A 17225-nucleotide genomic window follows, 5' to 3' on the forward strand; every position below is an offset into this window, starting at 1 on the left:
CTTTTCATCTAGCCTTTAACTGTTTTGAGTAAATAGGAGTTTAGTCTAATTTTGGTCTATATGCCTTTGCCTATGTGTAAATTTTGATGTGCAGGTTTTTTTTTTTACTGAATATCAACAAGCTCACATCTCTAGTTTATGTTTTGGGAGAATTGTTATTGATTTGCAGTGAACTTCAACAACTGTAGGGTTCCAATCTTCGTAGTGGTCATTAGACAGGCGAAAAAAAAAAGATAATTTCTGGGTTCAACGAGCTTTCGGCCACCTTATAGTGCCATCATCAGGGCATATTTTATTACAAATTAAAATAAATACACAGTAACATACAATTAATATAATAAAATGCTATATATACTTTCCCAAGAATGAAGAAAAACGACTGAAAACAATTGTAAAAGCGTTTTGGATTTAAGGTTATGGAGCAAATGGCCAGCATACTACATTTTTGACGGTGAAAATAGACATCTATATAAAATTATAGACCTACATAGGTTATCTGCACGTCGATCAACAAACATCATAACCTTTAAGTAAGGTATTGGTTTAGATAAAAAGTCAGTGTCACGAGCGAGAAAATTCAAAAGGTGGGGGTGGATCTAAGTCACGATAGCTCAAGTTGTTAGAGCAGCGGCGTATTGAGCCGAAGGTCGTGGGTTCGAATCCCGCTCGTGACGCTGACTTTTTTATCTCAACCAATACCTTACGTAAAGACTAATTAATTGAATTTATTTGGTCAATCGGACCACGAAACCTAATCGATTTATAATAAACATCAAAACTTCAACAAACTTCGACTGCAGAATTTATGCAATAATCAGAACGTTTTGTGAATAGATTGATGATAGTTAGAAAGACAAACGAATCGGAATCAGAAAATGTTTTCCGCCCTCGTTTCTCTGGGTCCTGTTCGAGTTGGAATATGCCAATGATGCAATGCAGAACCGGAATGATTCTTTAAAAATTCGTAACGTAGTCTAAGAACCATTGCCTCCTTCTGTTGAATGACGATGAGTTAAAAGAAGTGGACGTGCCCCGAATTCTTCTATGGTTTATTTCTCGGTTCGGAGATTCTCTGAGTCGGGGTTGTTGGAGCCCGATTTTCTTTGTCAGCCTCGGTCCCTTTGTGAGAAAGTCAGTTTTGCATACAATACGTTTCTCTTAATGCAACAAATTTTTGAAATAAGTCGTCCTTATTTTTAAAAAAATGTTTGAAACGTTTGATTTTGATATACATTGTTTATTACAGTCCTTGACAAATGTTGAGACTGACTGTTCAAAGAAATTTGAAACCGATTATTTACAATTTAATTATGTCAATTTTTAGACATCTTAAAGTTTTTTACCCCGGATTACCTTAAAATAAGTTGAAAGCTTAGCAGATCAAAATTCATTTTTTTCTAATTACTTATTGTTTCTATGTAAGGTCTTGGTTGAAATAAAAAAGTGAATGTGACGAGCGGGATTCGAACCTACGACCTTCGGCTCAATACGCCGCTGCTCTATCACTTCAGCTTTCGTGACTTCGATCCTCTCGGACACCAACTCTCCATCTCAACCTACAACCGTTCGAATTTTCCCTCTTTTTGCCATTTTTAATTTTTTTTTATTTCAACCAAGACCTTACATAGAAAGAATAATTTATTAAAAGAAGCAACTTGATCAATTGACCACTAAAACGTAAATGGATGAATAATTTTTTTTTTTCGTCCATACCATACCGAGATCAAGATTATTAATGATTTTAATACAAGCAACATGAATTGTGTCTGTCTCCAATTGTTTATTTTCTTGCCTTCTATGTTTTAACTTTTTCTTTATTTCGCTCTTTTAGTTTTTGCTTTAGATCCTTGTTTTCTTTGGAAGGGGCATTCCGAGGATGTGCCCACTCCACTCTCCATTAAGTTAATTTAATTACGGCTTAATCCGAACTCTTTCTGTTTGAATGGTTCGATGACGGGACTTCTTTCTCCCTGGCTCATTCAAACCTCTTTCAACTACGAAATTCGAATTGGACCCTTTTTAATAGTTTGGATTTAATTACGGTTCGTGTAAACTGGAAGAAACGGAAATAGTCAAAAACTGCATTTTTTTAAATATTCGTACATCACAAAAATTTGAAATGAAAATATCTTTAACTGGTTTGAAACGTGGTTTTGATTAAATTCGAACTGATCACTTTTCTTGGTCCGTTTATTGTCGTTGGTTTCTTTTTCACTCGTACTTATTTTCACGAGACTTACGAAACTTCTGAAAAAAGAACTTCGCGGACTTAAATCAGCACACAATCGCAATACACCTCTTCTCTGATGACTAAAGATAAATGTATTTGGTGCAGTTCCAGGAAGATACTATCTTACAAGAACCACGCCGTGACTGTTACTCTGGATTAGAACTGACCCGGAAAAAACGAACGTTTTCGCGCAATTTTTTTTATGTATATTCATCGCACAATGACATCTATGACCAGATGGACGCATGGACTGTTGAACAAGGGATAGGAATAGGGATAAAAAAGGCGGCTACACAGCCTTTTGCACCTCGACCTGAATAGATCTATTGTGCCATCTTTTTTTTTATACTCACCGACCAGCTTCAGCTTGTCCATAGTTCCATAGCTTTGCCAGCGGCTCCTTAGTGTAGGATCTAGCTCGTGGCTTCCTCTCCTAGTTGCAAGAATACCTAAATAGAACTTTAAACAAAACATAAAATGTGTTCTGCACTCTCCTCTTCTTACTAGCAGTAGCTGCATAGTGTTTGTTGAATCCAGCCAGAAGAATCCTGGTTCTGTTGCGGTTTCCTTCCAAAACCCTGTTGAACAAAACTTGTTTGTCGTGTACCACTATAATTTTCATTGCCAACTAAAGCAATCAGTCCGTCAACAATACACCATAAAAAATCTGCCAGCATCAGGACACGACCTAATTACTAAATTGTTGCAAAACTTACGTAGAAAAGGATTGCGTTACTTGACATACATATACAACTCAGTTCTTTAGATGATTTACTTCCCAATTCAGTGGAAATACGCTCTAACAAAACTGTTTATGAAACCTAACAGACCAGTCCAACTTCCTAGTTCCTATCGTCCTATAATTTATAAGTTTCCTTTCCGTTCTAGGAAAATCCTTGAAAAAATCATCCTTAAAGGATTAATCCCTATTGTTGAGAATGCAAAAAACTTACAGTCCTATATTTTCAGTTCAGCTCACTTCAATCAACGGTGCAACTGGTGTTTTGTGTGTGGACACTATTGCCGTTTCTCTTGAGCGAAAACTGTATTGATGTCTTCCTATAAATATTCCATGCTTTCGACCAGTTATGACCAGGCACCCTGGTTTACTGTGGATTCTCAAGACGATTTTTCCCAGTACCTTTTATCTTATCTCATCCTCACAAAGACAGACGCAATACATCCCTTTCTTTTATACTCCAGTAAGATCTGGGGTCCCCCAAGGAAGGATCCTTAGCTTCAATCCAAAATCCTAAGAAAAATCCTTAATGTTTCCCTTTATGTCTACACTAAAACCAGCCACACTAACTTCCATATTACATCCGTTCACGACCGTGCCAAGAACACATCAGAAATGTCACAACATCCTTTCTGTACACAATATCCTCGTCCAACAACTTTTCACACTAACCCTATCTAACAATCCTCCTCGTCGGCTGAAGAGGCAATTGCCTAGCGATTTGCTTCAGCGATGTGCGCCGTGTGAGGGTGGCCTCTACATCATGTTTAATTTTACCATATTATGCTAAGAATTACCAAATTTGATTATTGTAACTAAATTCACTAGTTTCATGGTCCGCTTGACCAATTTATATCTTACAATTAATTAAGGTTTTTAGTTGAGATAAAAAAGTCAATGGAACGAGCTGGATTCGAACCCACGATCTTCGGCTAGATACGCCGCTGCTCTACCACTTGAGCTATCGCGACGGTGGGGTTGAGATGGGAAGTTGGTGTCCGAGTGGATCAAGGTCATGATAGCTCAAGTGGTAGAGCAGTGGCGTGTCTAGCCGAACATCGTGGGTTCGAATCCCGCTCGTGCCATTGACTTTTTTATCTCAACTAAAAACCTTAATTAATTGTAAGTAAAGTTGCACGCGCAAAAAATAATAATTGAAAAAAACTCATATTCAGTGAGAAACAGGAAAATTGCAAGTTCTTTACTGAATTTAGCTCTAAAATGGGCACGAAAAATGTATAATGATCGAAATATCCATTACATACAAGTTAGGAATCAAGAAAAAAGAGAATGCCGTGAAATGCAAGCTGAAAAAAGCTACATTGGACATTAAAACAATTAAAGACTTTTTGTTCGTCCAATATTCTAAATTTGGATTTCCTTCTCCGGCCATAAACTGGGAAGTACTTTGAAAAACAGCCGAGGATTTCCAACGATTCACGGCGGCATATTTCATTCAATGGGAGATAAGCAGTGACAGGAAAGGCGCTCGTAAAACAAACGTTTTGTAAAAAAGTGAATACCCAGTAGAGAAATACTGCCTGCATTTACTAACTGCACGAACTTAATTTTTTTTTTGTAAAAAAAATTACTTATTAATGATTGAACGCAAAAATTGAACACTTGCCTAAGTTTACGTATAATTTAGTGGACGGACTGAATAAATATTGGCACGATTCCTTCATCAAAGGAAAATCAGATGGAAATCATATAAATAATTACTTTATCTAAGTATATTCAATCAAAATTAATTTCTCCTTTTGATGAGCAGCGAACTTTTTTTTTATGTAGTAGCCACACCCATGGATAATTAATCTGCCTAATTTGACAATACATTACGATAATAACCCTAATTATCACAATAACTTACACAGGAGCTTTTTATACTTATGTTTACATATAATTCTTCGTAAGAATGCCGATAAACAGTGTGAGGATTCTTTCATCAAATAAATATCTACATAATTAATATTATTCAAACGAATTTTTACTTTGACAGAAGCAAGCCACATTTGCTAGTTTTTCTTGTTATCTCAGAGAGCTGATTTTTCAGATTTTTTTATACTAGTCACAAGTTAAGTTTTTACTATTTTTAATCTATAATCCAAATTTATTACTTAATTAATAAACTTGGTGCCACTTGGTTGTGGCTTGAACTTTTGATTGGGTCTGACACCCACGTCATTATAAACTTAAATTCTACGTACCTTTTAATACCTTATCCTGGAATCTATTTAATGAATCAGGTGTAACTTATAATCACATGTCAGAATATTACAATCCTTCTTTCCACAATGGCGCATTCTTGGTCCCATCCTGTCACATATTCTAACCCGAACGTCCCAACACTAACATTACCAACTACTTTTTTTTTTATTTTTTATTTTTTTTGATTGAATATATAAAATTATTTTGCATTGTATAAATTCACTTTTCCACATCCAAAATGTGATTGTAATATGGAAAACAATGTTTGTAAATCCCAGGCCCTGAAGATGATCTCAATAAAGACCGAAACGTTGGCACGATAAAGAAAATGTTTTTCTGAAACCTACAACACACCAGACCGCATTTCACGATTTCTAAATAAATTTAAATTAACCACTCAGTGTGCGTTTATATTGAAAAGCTCTACCGCCCTTCACTGTATATCAACTGCAAGTAGCTTCCCATTCAATATTTAAGAGAAAACTTAGTAGAAAAATTGGACCGCAAAGACTTTCGAGACCGAAATCTGTTTTGACCAACTCAATGCACTTTAAGGTAGTAATGCGACCGCTTTGTTAGACATGGGCAGAAACTGGAGTTCCTGAGTTCCGCCAGTCATTGAATAACCAGCGCATCCAATCCTATGATCAAAAGTTCTCAGGCAAATTGTCATAGTTCCTTACTACATCGGTAATCTCACTATCCACTGGACCTCAATATACCTTTTGTCAACGAACTGATGGGATCCTTCTTCAAAAAATTCTACGCCAACTCTCCCAATCCCTTCTGCCTGTTTCCTATACTTTCCAATAACAAAATAATATTGATGCATAGACAAAAGATTATTGATATGATTTAATAGTTGTTAACAAATTATTTTTTCTGCATGGAAAGGAGCGTTATATATTTAAAATTTCGATATTTTTTAGCTCGATATATCGCAAGAAAGTGCTGGTGCCTTGAATAAATCTTGTTACATCGTACAACTTTCAGTCCCCGCGGTGAAACGTCTTTTCTTCCGCCTTCAAAGAATCGAAACGTCTTACGATTCGTATTTTAGCATTTAAAACCCGATTATACATGTGAATAGAATGGTAGGGAACTAGGGTTTCCTTACAAGTATGGACCAAGCATCATGTTTCATGAAGGGTCTGTGACCAGTGGTAGTTGTTTCAAGGATTTTTTTTGTTATACCCGATGCCACTGTCTAAAGATTAACCGCATTGCTTATTGCAATGAATATTGCGGACAAAGCTTAGAAAGAGGTAATGCCAACCACTAAGGGCAACAAAAAATTGCTTCAGAGCTGGTGGTTTCCTGACGGAGGTTATATCGGCCATGGTTACCGGAAAACGAAATCCGTCGCATTTGACTTCGTTATTTTTGACAAGGGGTTCAGTTACTGGTTTAACGACAGTGAAAGTTTAACCGAAACAGACGATGTGGATGGCGAAGAATATGAAGAACCAGAAGAAAAATATATCAGTCCTGAAGAGGCCATGAAATTAGTCAATCGCGTACGTAATTTTTGAGAGGAATTAAACGTCGATGAAAACGTCTTCGTGGCATTCACACTACTAAACTAACAATAAACAGAACACTTTTTTTTTTAAATAATTTAAAGGCTGAAACCTTATTGGTCATTAAGCCTTGAGTCTGTGCAAGTTAACGGCGCAGCCCGGCCCCCTCAGAGCAAGGCCCCCGCAGACCCCGGCGCAGTGGCAGCCCCAGGCCTAGAAAGAACGGAACCCCACGGATCTCTCGCAACTGATGCTTTTAGTCTTAATATTGCGCGCAGGACTTTATCGAGGAGGGGTCGGTGTCTAGTCACCATCGACACCTCCTCTAAGCTCGCTGGAGATTCCTTGACCTCAGAGTCCGGGGAGGCACCCCTCAATCCAGCCCAAGACCGACCAGCACCCGAGGCCCCGCATGGGCGTCGCCAGAAGTCAGCCGCACCACACCGCCAACATGTGGAACCAGCAAAGGAAACAAGAGTTGAGGGGATGGGATATCAGATTTTATCAATTAGTTGGATGTCTGTTAAGAAGTTAAAAATTTTGTTTATTGATGTTGAGTTGTTGCTTAGTATGGATTGGAGGTCTTTGGGAATCTGATGGAGGGATCTTTTAGAAGTGTATAAAGGACAATCTATTAGGATGTAGGATATTGTGATGGTAGTTTTACAGAGCGGACATATAGGTTTAGGAGTTCTTTCAAGTAGGAATCTATGGGTGAGTCGGGAGTGGCCAATTCAAAGCCGGGTTAGGAGGGTTTCTTCTTTTCGGGAGGGTCTGGAAGAGGATTCCCATTTCTTTACATCTTTCTTTATTGCGAGGAGCTTGTTTCCTGTGCAGGCACCCCATTCACACTTCCATGCCCCCCAGATGAGCCGCCTAAAGTGACAGCAGAGGCCACTGAAGGAGACCCCTCCGTGAGGAATACCACTCAAGGCTGCCTTTCTCGCAATACGGTCTGCCTTCTCATTTTCAGTTATTCCAGCATGGCCTGGGATCCATTTGAATAATACTTCCACACCTATGTCTTTATATTGTTTATCTTTATATTTGAACACGTTTAAATAATTTTTCATGCAAACAAAAATTGATCAATATTTTCAAAAAATACACGTAATGTTTATAAAAATAACATAGAAGTACACATAAAAAACTTTCTTTACACTAAAACACACTAAAAAAATGAAAACTTTCGATATAATGTATTTTTCATTTTTTACCCTCGATATAGTGAACATGTCGATGTATTGTACTTATCCCATTAAAGATACGATATATCGGGATTTAACTTGATTCAGTGTTGAATATTCTGTACTTGTAAACTTAGTATTGTTTCTGCATTATCTCATTACGCATTTTCTCTTATACTTTGAAAATATTCTTATTTTGGTGGTCAGAAGTTTCAAAAGAAGAAATTTTCTATTCTAGTAATAAATTCATCTTGCAAATTTATCTGCAGAATAAAAATATCTCCCGTTGAATTGCAGAGGAAGGAGTGGCGTCCTGGCATCTTTTCTCTCTCTCTCCTTAATCAATAAATAGGACGAAAATCCAAACTTTGAAAATGTTTGGAATAACACAAATAAAAAGAAATTTGTCCTTTTTCACTTGGACGAATCGCTAAACATCGAGCCGGCTTATTTTTGGGCCAAATCTATTTCAGCCCCATGATATCAATAGTTTTTAATCAATATTGACGCAGAGTAATTTCAAATGGGGTCGTTCAACCCGCACAAAACAAAAGGAAATATTCACTTTTTTTTCTCTGAAGAATTATAATTTTGAATATATTGAAGTCCTCAATATTTGCAAGTATTCTCAAATGAGAGGATTTTACGGTTTATTATTTCAGTAATGGCTTATATATATTCAATGTGTGGTGTTTAGTGACCGTTAGTCAATGATAGTCGGAGATCGTGAGATGCGGTCTGGTGTGACGTAGGTTTTCGAAAAACATTTTCTTTAGCGTGCCAACGTTTCGATCTTTATTAAGATCATCTTCAGGGCCTGGGGTTTATAAACATTGTTTAAATTTTACAAATACACGTAGGAGTGGAAAAAAATTATTTCCATTAATTAATCTTATTATAAGGGATTGGTTGAGATAAAAAAGTCAGTGTGACAAGCGGGATTCGAACCCACGACCTTCGGCTAAATACTCCGCTGCTCTATCACTTCAGCTATCGTCACTTCGATCCACTCGGACTCCATCTTCCCATCTCAACCCCATCTTTCGAATTTTCGAAATTGAGATCAACTTATTTTAAGGTCATCAGGGGTAAAAAACTTTAAGATGTCTAAAAATTGACATAATTAAGTTGTAAATAATCGGTTTCTAATTTCTTTGAACCGTCAGTCTCAACATTTGTTAAGGACTGTAATAAACAATGTATATCAAAATAAAACGTTTCAAACTTTTTTTTAAAAATAAGGACGAATTATTATAAGTGGTAGAGCAGCGGCGTATTTAGCCGAAGCTCGTGGGTTTTTTTTTTTTTTTTTTTTTTTTTTTTTTTTTTTTTTTTTTTTTGGCGTTATGAACTATGCATATTAGCCATGTGACAAATTCGTATATGTGTGTTCAAATTTGGGGGGTTATTGGGAAAAAAGGGCCAGGGGCAACGGTGGGAATCGAACCCACGACCGCGGCGTGAGAGTCTCTCATGCTAACCACTCGGCTACCGCGGTCCCCCAAGCTCGTGGGTTCGAATCCCTCTTGTGGCACTGGCTTTTTTATCTCACCCAATGCCTTACATTAATTAATTGAAAGACGTTATTTGATTAATCGGACCACGAAATCTAATGGAATTAAAATTATTATTAAAAAATTAAATTATTATTATTTAATAAACTTATTTAATGTAAAACGTCAATACAATAATTAAAAAAAGTATTTCAATAACACATTTTCTTCCAAAGAGTACGTATTTTTCATTGGACCTTTTTTCAGATGCTGTCAAATCTCTGTATTGTTTTTAACTTATAAGTAATTGAACCATTAAACATTTAATTTGTCTGTTTTGAACAGTGCGAATCACAAACTTCTGAACTTCTGTCGGTTAACGAGCTTAATGGGAAACTACACTAACTTGAGATTCGGTGGTACACTTTGGATTATTGAATTATTTATTTAAATCGGTTATTGTCTGTCGTTGTCGGCCTTCTTGATCGTTCATTTTGAAACAACCCTTAGCTTAACTTGGTTCGCCAAGTTTAACTACCGAGTAAATATTTGGGACTGGTGATTGACAAATGGATAAAATGGAATTGAATTAATGGATCGGTGCTAGGAGTTGGATGCGATCTTTTTGATTCCCAAAACGGTTTCAGTAAATTCTTCACTACCTAACAACTTATCCGTTTTTACTGCCAAAATGTTCGCTATAGCCAAAGCCGTTGACATCATATTGACATTACCGGACACCAGATTCTACATTTCATATAGTAAAAGCTCAATAGACAAAATTAAAAACTTTTCCAATAACTCAAAACCGGTTTCTCCTTTGCGATGTCGTAAAGAAAACATTTGAATTCCCTCAGAATAAGAAAGTAATACTCTGTTGGGTTCGGGGGTCAAAGTGCGGTTAAAGAAATGATACTGTTGATCAAACAAGCGACCATGGAGTTTTCCAGGATTTGCAGCTTCCGAAAACCGATGCGCTAGGGATATTCTTTGGATTACAAGTTGGCAAGTAAGATAAATAATACAGCAAATTGATCCTTTTTTAGGTCCTTATTTTCAATAATACAATTGCCGCCTTACATATTGTACATATGAACGTCAAGTTACAAATAAATTAATACAATTAGACTTAATAAATATAACTATAAGGTATTATGGCTTTCAAGAACTAAAAAAATTCATTTAGATTAATCTACTTGTAGCAGGGAGAACATTGAAAATTTAAGTTCCCATGTGGAAAACACATTTATTAAACCATGGAAAGTAATTCTAGCCCTATCTTGCTACTAAAGCTTCTATTCCAAACTATCCCTACATCCGAACCCTTTCGTCAAAAGCCAGTCCTCACGTTACCTAACAACCTAACAACCCTGAGAGGAGATTGAAGCAAAGGTGACCCTGCGGCAACCTCACTACTTGACATCCGTCTCCTAGAAGGGATCTCGATACTCATGTTACCATGTTATTGTTTATAAGTACATACTTTATATTTTACTTATTGTATCGAACAAATGCAATTGTAAAAATTAGCAAAAATTTCCGCTAACAGTTGTTGTATAGTAATATATAATTGTTGCGTATCTTTTGTCTTTAGCAGATTTACTTATGCAGATTTTACAATTTCGTATTTCAAGGTTTTGGGTTCGATCCGTATCATTGGTAAAATCATCACCTTTCCTCATAATTATGGTTTTTTAACAAATCGAAAGGCATCCGTAACATCCACAATTACGGTGCGAGGAAATTGTATTATTGAGGTATGAGTATGACTATTAAAAATGGGCATATGAATTATATGAAGTGAATTAAATCGAAATATGTTATGATGCTTTTTGATTATAAAGTTTTTATGAATGAACGGTATTTCTTGGTCATCTGAGTTCCATGTGTTTATTAATTTACCGAAATAAAAGAATTTTTACCCGGCCAATTTTTTCCATGATTATTAACATGACATGTTCAAATTGTCCATGCTAATTGATACAATCAGTTGGTGATTGTTGGAGTCGGTCATCTGCCAAATGTCTTTATTTATTTTTTTATGGCCAGTTTTCATTAATATTATAGTATAGTGGATAAATTAACAGAAAACGGCATTTGAATTTATTTTATTTTTCTATCGATAATAATGCAGTGTGTCCTTACTCCCATCTTCTGAAAAGTCGATGGGTGGAGACATTTGCGGTGGACTCTGTTCAACTTCGCTGGTAGTGTCACTTAAATATTTGTACGACATCGCTGCGTAGATGTACAAGATAAGGAAGATCAGACTGGCGGTGAACGCGAGGTACAAAGTGATGGACTGCCCTCCGATAATTTGACTTATATTCAGGAAAGAATGTATAAACGAGACAAAATGTTGGCAAACGTAGCTGATGGCGATGAGAGTGGTGTAGAGCATAGGCGAGCACTCGTTCAATAGAAATCTGACGGCCGAGAACTGGACGATGCTGTTACCCAATCCGAGGAGCGCAGCCACCAGCACCATACCTTCGACGGGAGCGAATCGTGGTGACACGATGGTGAAGACCTGAAGGACTAGCCCCGATAACGAGTCGGTGACTAAAAGCGCATAGAAGCTGGCCTGGTCGAAGGTCTCCGACCCGCTGGCAATCGAATTGTTCTCGTACGTCACAGAAATATTATAATTCCCATGATCGACATATGTGTATTTCAACTTGGACGAACTCCCGCTTGTCTTGAAAACCTTGCTACTTTGATGGTGTTGCAATTTTATTTGGATATTTTCTATGTCAGAAATGAGATAAACAGTAGTCGATTTGACTTCGCTGCTACTCTCCAACGGCTCTATCCCCAGGTACACTAATCCTAAATGGCCTATGTAATAACAGACGGACTTTCCGTTCACTCCGACGACTGACGTTTTAAGATTGAGGCCGTACTCCTTGTTGTTCACCTCGATTGCATTGTTGGCCAATGAACCGTCCATTCTTATTCTCGAAAACGTCGAGAACCCGTACGGCCCGACTCTCCCTTTCACGTACCGAAATGTTACGCTAGTGGACGTGTTGAGCATGTTGAAAAATCTGATCTGCGCGTAGCCATCCGACGGAAGAGGGAATTTGCTTTCTTCGATGCGGATATTCATCACGGTGATGCACAATATCGACAAGATAACTATTATATTGCCGAAACCCATTTGTCGCAATTCCGTAGTCAACCACTCGTATTTATTCCTGCGGACATACAAACAGAAGAAATATATCGGAAATAAAGCTGTCGTGCTGAAGTTATAATACGCGGTAAAATTTTTGCAGTAAACGAACATTTCTTCGCTCAAGTTCCAAGCGTTCTCCCAAGCATTGGTAACGATCAAGTTGGAAATGCCGAAAGGGATGACAAACAGAATTATACCGGCGACTTTCCAAAATCGTTCACATATCAATACGACGTCGAGTGGAATAGCGAGACGCTCTGAACTTCCTTCCTGGAATATCAACTTTTTAAAACCAGTTTTGACTTTTATTAAGACGAACAGAACAACCATGTACGGAAAGTTGAACAGTACTGCCGGTCTGAAAACGCGTCTCGATATCAAGAGTAGAAGAATGATTTTGTTAATGAAGCAGATCACAGATAAGATCGAAACGATATAATAGAAAGGGTTAGGGCCGAAAAAAAGTATGATCAGTTGGTAAACAATCGTTAACAAAGACGCAATGAAGAATGAGCCCCAAATCAAGATGAACAGCATGTAATCCGTGTTCAATTGGAATTTCAAATATTTCACTTGTTCCAGGAAAAACGAACAAGTGGTCCCAATCGTTGCGTCGACAAACATATACACGACACTGGCCATGGGGCAAAAAATATATCCTTTTCCGCCGTCGAAAATGATCACGATCACCGTTACGAACGACAGGACGAAAACGAAGGTCGAACTGATCAGGGCGAAGTCAAACTTGTTGGTACCTTTGTCCACGATCCACGCGAACACCAGACCGAGCACAGATCCACCGTGAAACATCCATTGGCCCGTGACCGGACCCCCCACCGGACACGCAGTGACACGCACTAGAAATACTAACGTACAAAGTGCTAATACATGGTGCATAAATAAAACAATTAGGCCGAATGTGAAAATCGGTTCTTCTTTCCATTCCGAGTCTTTAAACAATTCATCATGGAGCGAAGTCTTTTTTTTATTGGCCGGTTTTTCTTTCATAGATATTTTATTCAGAGAAACTTTTCTTGTTTTTTTCATCCCTTGCATACCGACCGTGCCTCGACCAACAACTATAACGTTGTTAAATGTTCATTTTCAAACTCTAATGTCTACTTTTGTTAAGTTGGTCTGTTTTCTTCTACAAAATCGGGACTGAAACACCTAAACGCGTGCAAGAGAAGCTCACTTCCGTTTCTTTCTCACCTTTATTCACGGAATACCTGCTGAAAACAAGCTTTCTGACATCAATTGTTGTTTAACCCTTTTGCTGTTACCGGTAGTTTATCAAGGCGGACGGTTTTCTCACAAGCAAAAAAAAGTGTTAATAATGTGCCATCATGTACGTTGTTTTATTAAATCAGATGTTTATTAGCAAACTGTTTTGTTTATTAGTTTCTTCAAATTTATAATTTAAAAATAGAAAGAAAAATCAATATAAGTAAATCGTCAATTGTAGTTGCTGAGTTTTGTTTTAATACTTTAATAAAGACAATAATGTTCTCTCGGGGGAACCAAGTCTTTATCTATTGATGGTCGGACCAGCTGCAAGATTCGTACAGTTACAACTCTAACGACGTCAATCACTCCTGTTCAGTTGCTTCCCATTTCACTTATCAGTGAATCGATTACTTTTTATTACGTTTTCTCTTTGCCGATGTTCTTTAAACCATATTTGGGCAGGCGATCCAGGATTTTTCAATCTTTCTTCCTGAGCGAAAATAGACCGGTTTTGTCATTTAAAGTAGAAATGTCTTTTTACCAACTACATCGTTTTGAGGAACTTTCACACCGTTGACAACCAATTAAAAGAGAACATGAGGTTAAATAACTTGGGCTAATCATGGACAATCACATGAAATGGAATAAACATGTAGAATATTTATGTGATAAACTAAAGGAAATGTATGTATATGCTGGGTATTCAGCGACCTCGTCCGATTGTGGGAGGTAATCTTTTTCCCAAATGTGTTGCCAGATCTATTTTACGACACTTTGCCACTCAAATCACTCACCTGATTAGATCTAGAGCTTCTGTATATTAAAAATCCTTAAGATAGCGTTAATAGGCAATAAGATGCAAAATAAAATGTTATCTAATAGAAATAACAAATATATTATAAGAAAAAGTTACGGCAAAGGTAAACAAAGTTAGTTTCTTATTGTAATAATAATAATACTATCAAATAAAATTATAGTATTAGTTTTAAATTAAAAAATTAATTAAACAGAGAAATAACGGAAGAGCTCTTCAATGAATTTAGAAAAGAAAGAAAAAACTAAGTTAGAATGAAGATACAAAAAATATATATATTTAAATTAAACTAAAAGTTCACTTGTGAGTACGCTTGATGCATAGATGTGATGTGGCGCTGCGGTTGTGCGGGAAAGACTGATGAAGCCGGGCCCACTTATGCTGCGGTGCGGGGAAATGTCAGGCGTGCGGTCGTGGTGAATCAAGACGTAGATCACAACTGATTGTAGGGCGGCGGACGAATAATAATAATAACAACGCCCGTATTGTTGACAGAACAGAACGTTGAACTATCGAATTCACAATACCAAATAACTTATACAAAATTACTGCCTGAAACATTTAAATTTAAGAAACAGAGCGTATGCTGTCTTCTTGGCGGTTGAGACGCGACTGGGAAAAGAAGCGGCGTTTCCATGGTAATGAAAAATACAAAACAATTCACCGTAGCAACGGTGACGTGTAAACACTGGTGCTCATGGCAACCGAAAGCATAACATTTGGTTCCCATAGCAACGGGAGGCGTAAACATTCGTTCCCCGTACCAACGAGACCAAACAAAGACTAACTTAAATTAAAACAAAAATAAAATTTAAATTCAGGCGTAAACAGTCGGTTTTGTCATTTAAAGTAGAAATGTCTACATCGTTTTGAGGAACATTCACACCGTTGACAACCAATTAAAAGAGAACATGAGGTTAAATAACTTGGGCTAATCATGGACAATCACATGAAATGGAATAAACATGTAGAATATTTATGCGATAAACTAAGGAAATGTGTGTATACGATGAATAAAAGGATTCCAAATTAAAACAAAAATTAATATTAAAGATGAGATGATGGATCGACCTGTTGTTGAACAACTTGGAAAAAAAGGATCTTCGGTGAGGTCACAACAGAACGACAATTCTTTAAGTTTTTGCAGATCTTTCGACGATTATATCGTCATCATCAGGGTTTTAACTCGATGAAAGAAGAAAAATGTACAGCATTTGTAATAAGGTTATTTAAAATTAGATGAAGCTAATTTTAAGCATTTAAATTAAAGTGCTAACTAATACCGCCCGAGCTTCATGTCTCTCCCTTGTGGTACAAGTTAGCACTTTTATTTAAGTTATCTATATACAGTACAATTTATATAAAAAAAGCTTAATTAATCTTAACTGTGATATTCAAATGTATCTGAAAAAAAGTAATTTTATTAAAAAAAGAAGCATGTACTTATACATACATATTTTTTTATACATGCATTATATGTATATTTTAACCTAGATACTGAGCTTCAACTAATTTTAAATAATATTATTACAAATGCAGTTTCTTTCTCTCAAGATATATTTCAACACTCATCGAGTTAAAACTCTGACGATGACGATATAATCGTGGAAAGCTCGGCAAAAACTTGAAGAATTGTCGTTCTGTTGTGACCTCACCGATGATGCTTTTTTCCAAGTTAAAAAATTAATATGTACAACCATTTTCCAATCAGTAATGCAATTTGGAATTACTGCTTGGCAGGGTACATATAGATATATTGTTGAGACAGTTTATATCCTACGAAAAGATCTCTGAAAACGTTTCAAAAAATCAAATATAAATCAAAATCATTATTTGAGGAAATAGGAGTTTATAGCATGTATCAAACCTGTGTAAAAAATTTATGATTGTATGTATTAATTTTTTGTATGTAGAGATTCAGACAATCTGTTTACATTAGTCATGGATTTGAAAATTTTAAGAATAAGAAAATACTCTAACGAGAGAAAAACTGATGAACAAAAAATGAAATGCTATATTCAGATCCATTAATTAAAATAGTTAGGGTATCTTAAAATCATACTACAATAAAATGAAATAATTTACATAGATGTAAAATAAATAAAAGTTTTAAATTGTTATGAAATAATTAAATATTAAGTCTTTAAAATAAATGTGCTGTATATGCAATATATATACGTAAGATACGTGTTGCCAATATGTTTGCAAAATAATGTTTGAAACATTGACTCGAATCTTACGGAGCTCTCAATTTCAGTATGGTTATCCAAAGAAATCCTACGGACCTCTCACTTTTAAGTTGATTAACTATTGAAATTTCACGGAGGTCCCAATTTTAGGATGAATAACCATTTAAATCCTTCGAAGCTTTCAATTTTAGCTCACCCTCCAAATCTTACGGAGCTCTCAATTTTAGTATGGTTATCCAAAGAAATCCTACGGACCTCTCACTTTTAAGTTGATTAACTATCGAAATTTCACGGAGGTCCCAATTTTAAGATGAATAACCATTTAAATCCTTAGAAGCTTTCAATTTTAGCTCACCCTCCAAATCTTACGGAGCTCTCAATTTGATGGTTTAACCTGAAAATCCTTTGGAGCCCTCCATTTTTGAACGGTTAACCATCAA

At 36.4% G+C, this 17225-nt stretch overlaps 1 protein-coding gene across 4 annotated transcripts in view; it reads left to right on the forward strand.

Moving 5' to 3' along the window:
* LOC106662781 (UPF0769 protein C21orf59) overlaps positions 1-17225 on the forward strand; it is a 150341-nt gene that overhangs the window by 104101 nt on the left and 29015 nt on the right. The gene's annotated exons all lie outside the window — the stretch shown is intronic.

This window comes from Cimex lectularius, unplaced genomic scaffold (assembly GCF_000648675.2).
Source record: "Cimex lectularius strain Harlan isolate CLEC.00 unplaced genomic scaffold, Clec_2.1 scaffold45, whole genome shotgun sequence".
In the NCBI taxonomy this organism is placed as follows: Eukaryota; Metazoa; Arthropoda; class Insecta; order Hemiptera; family Cimicidae; genus Cimex; species Cimex lectularius.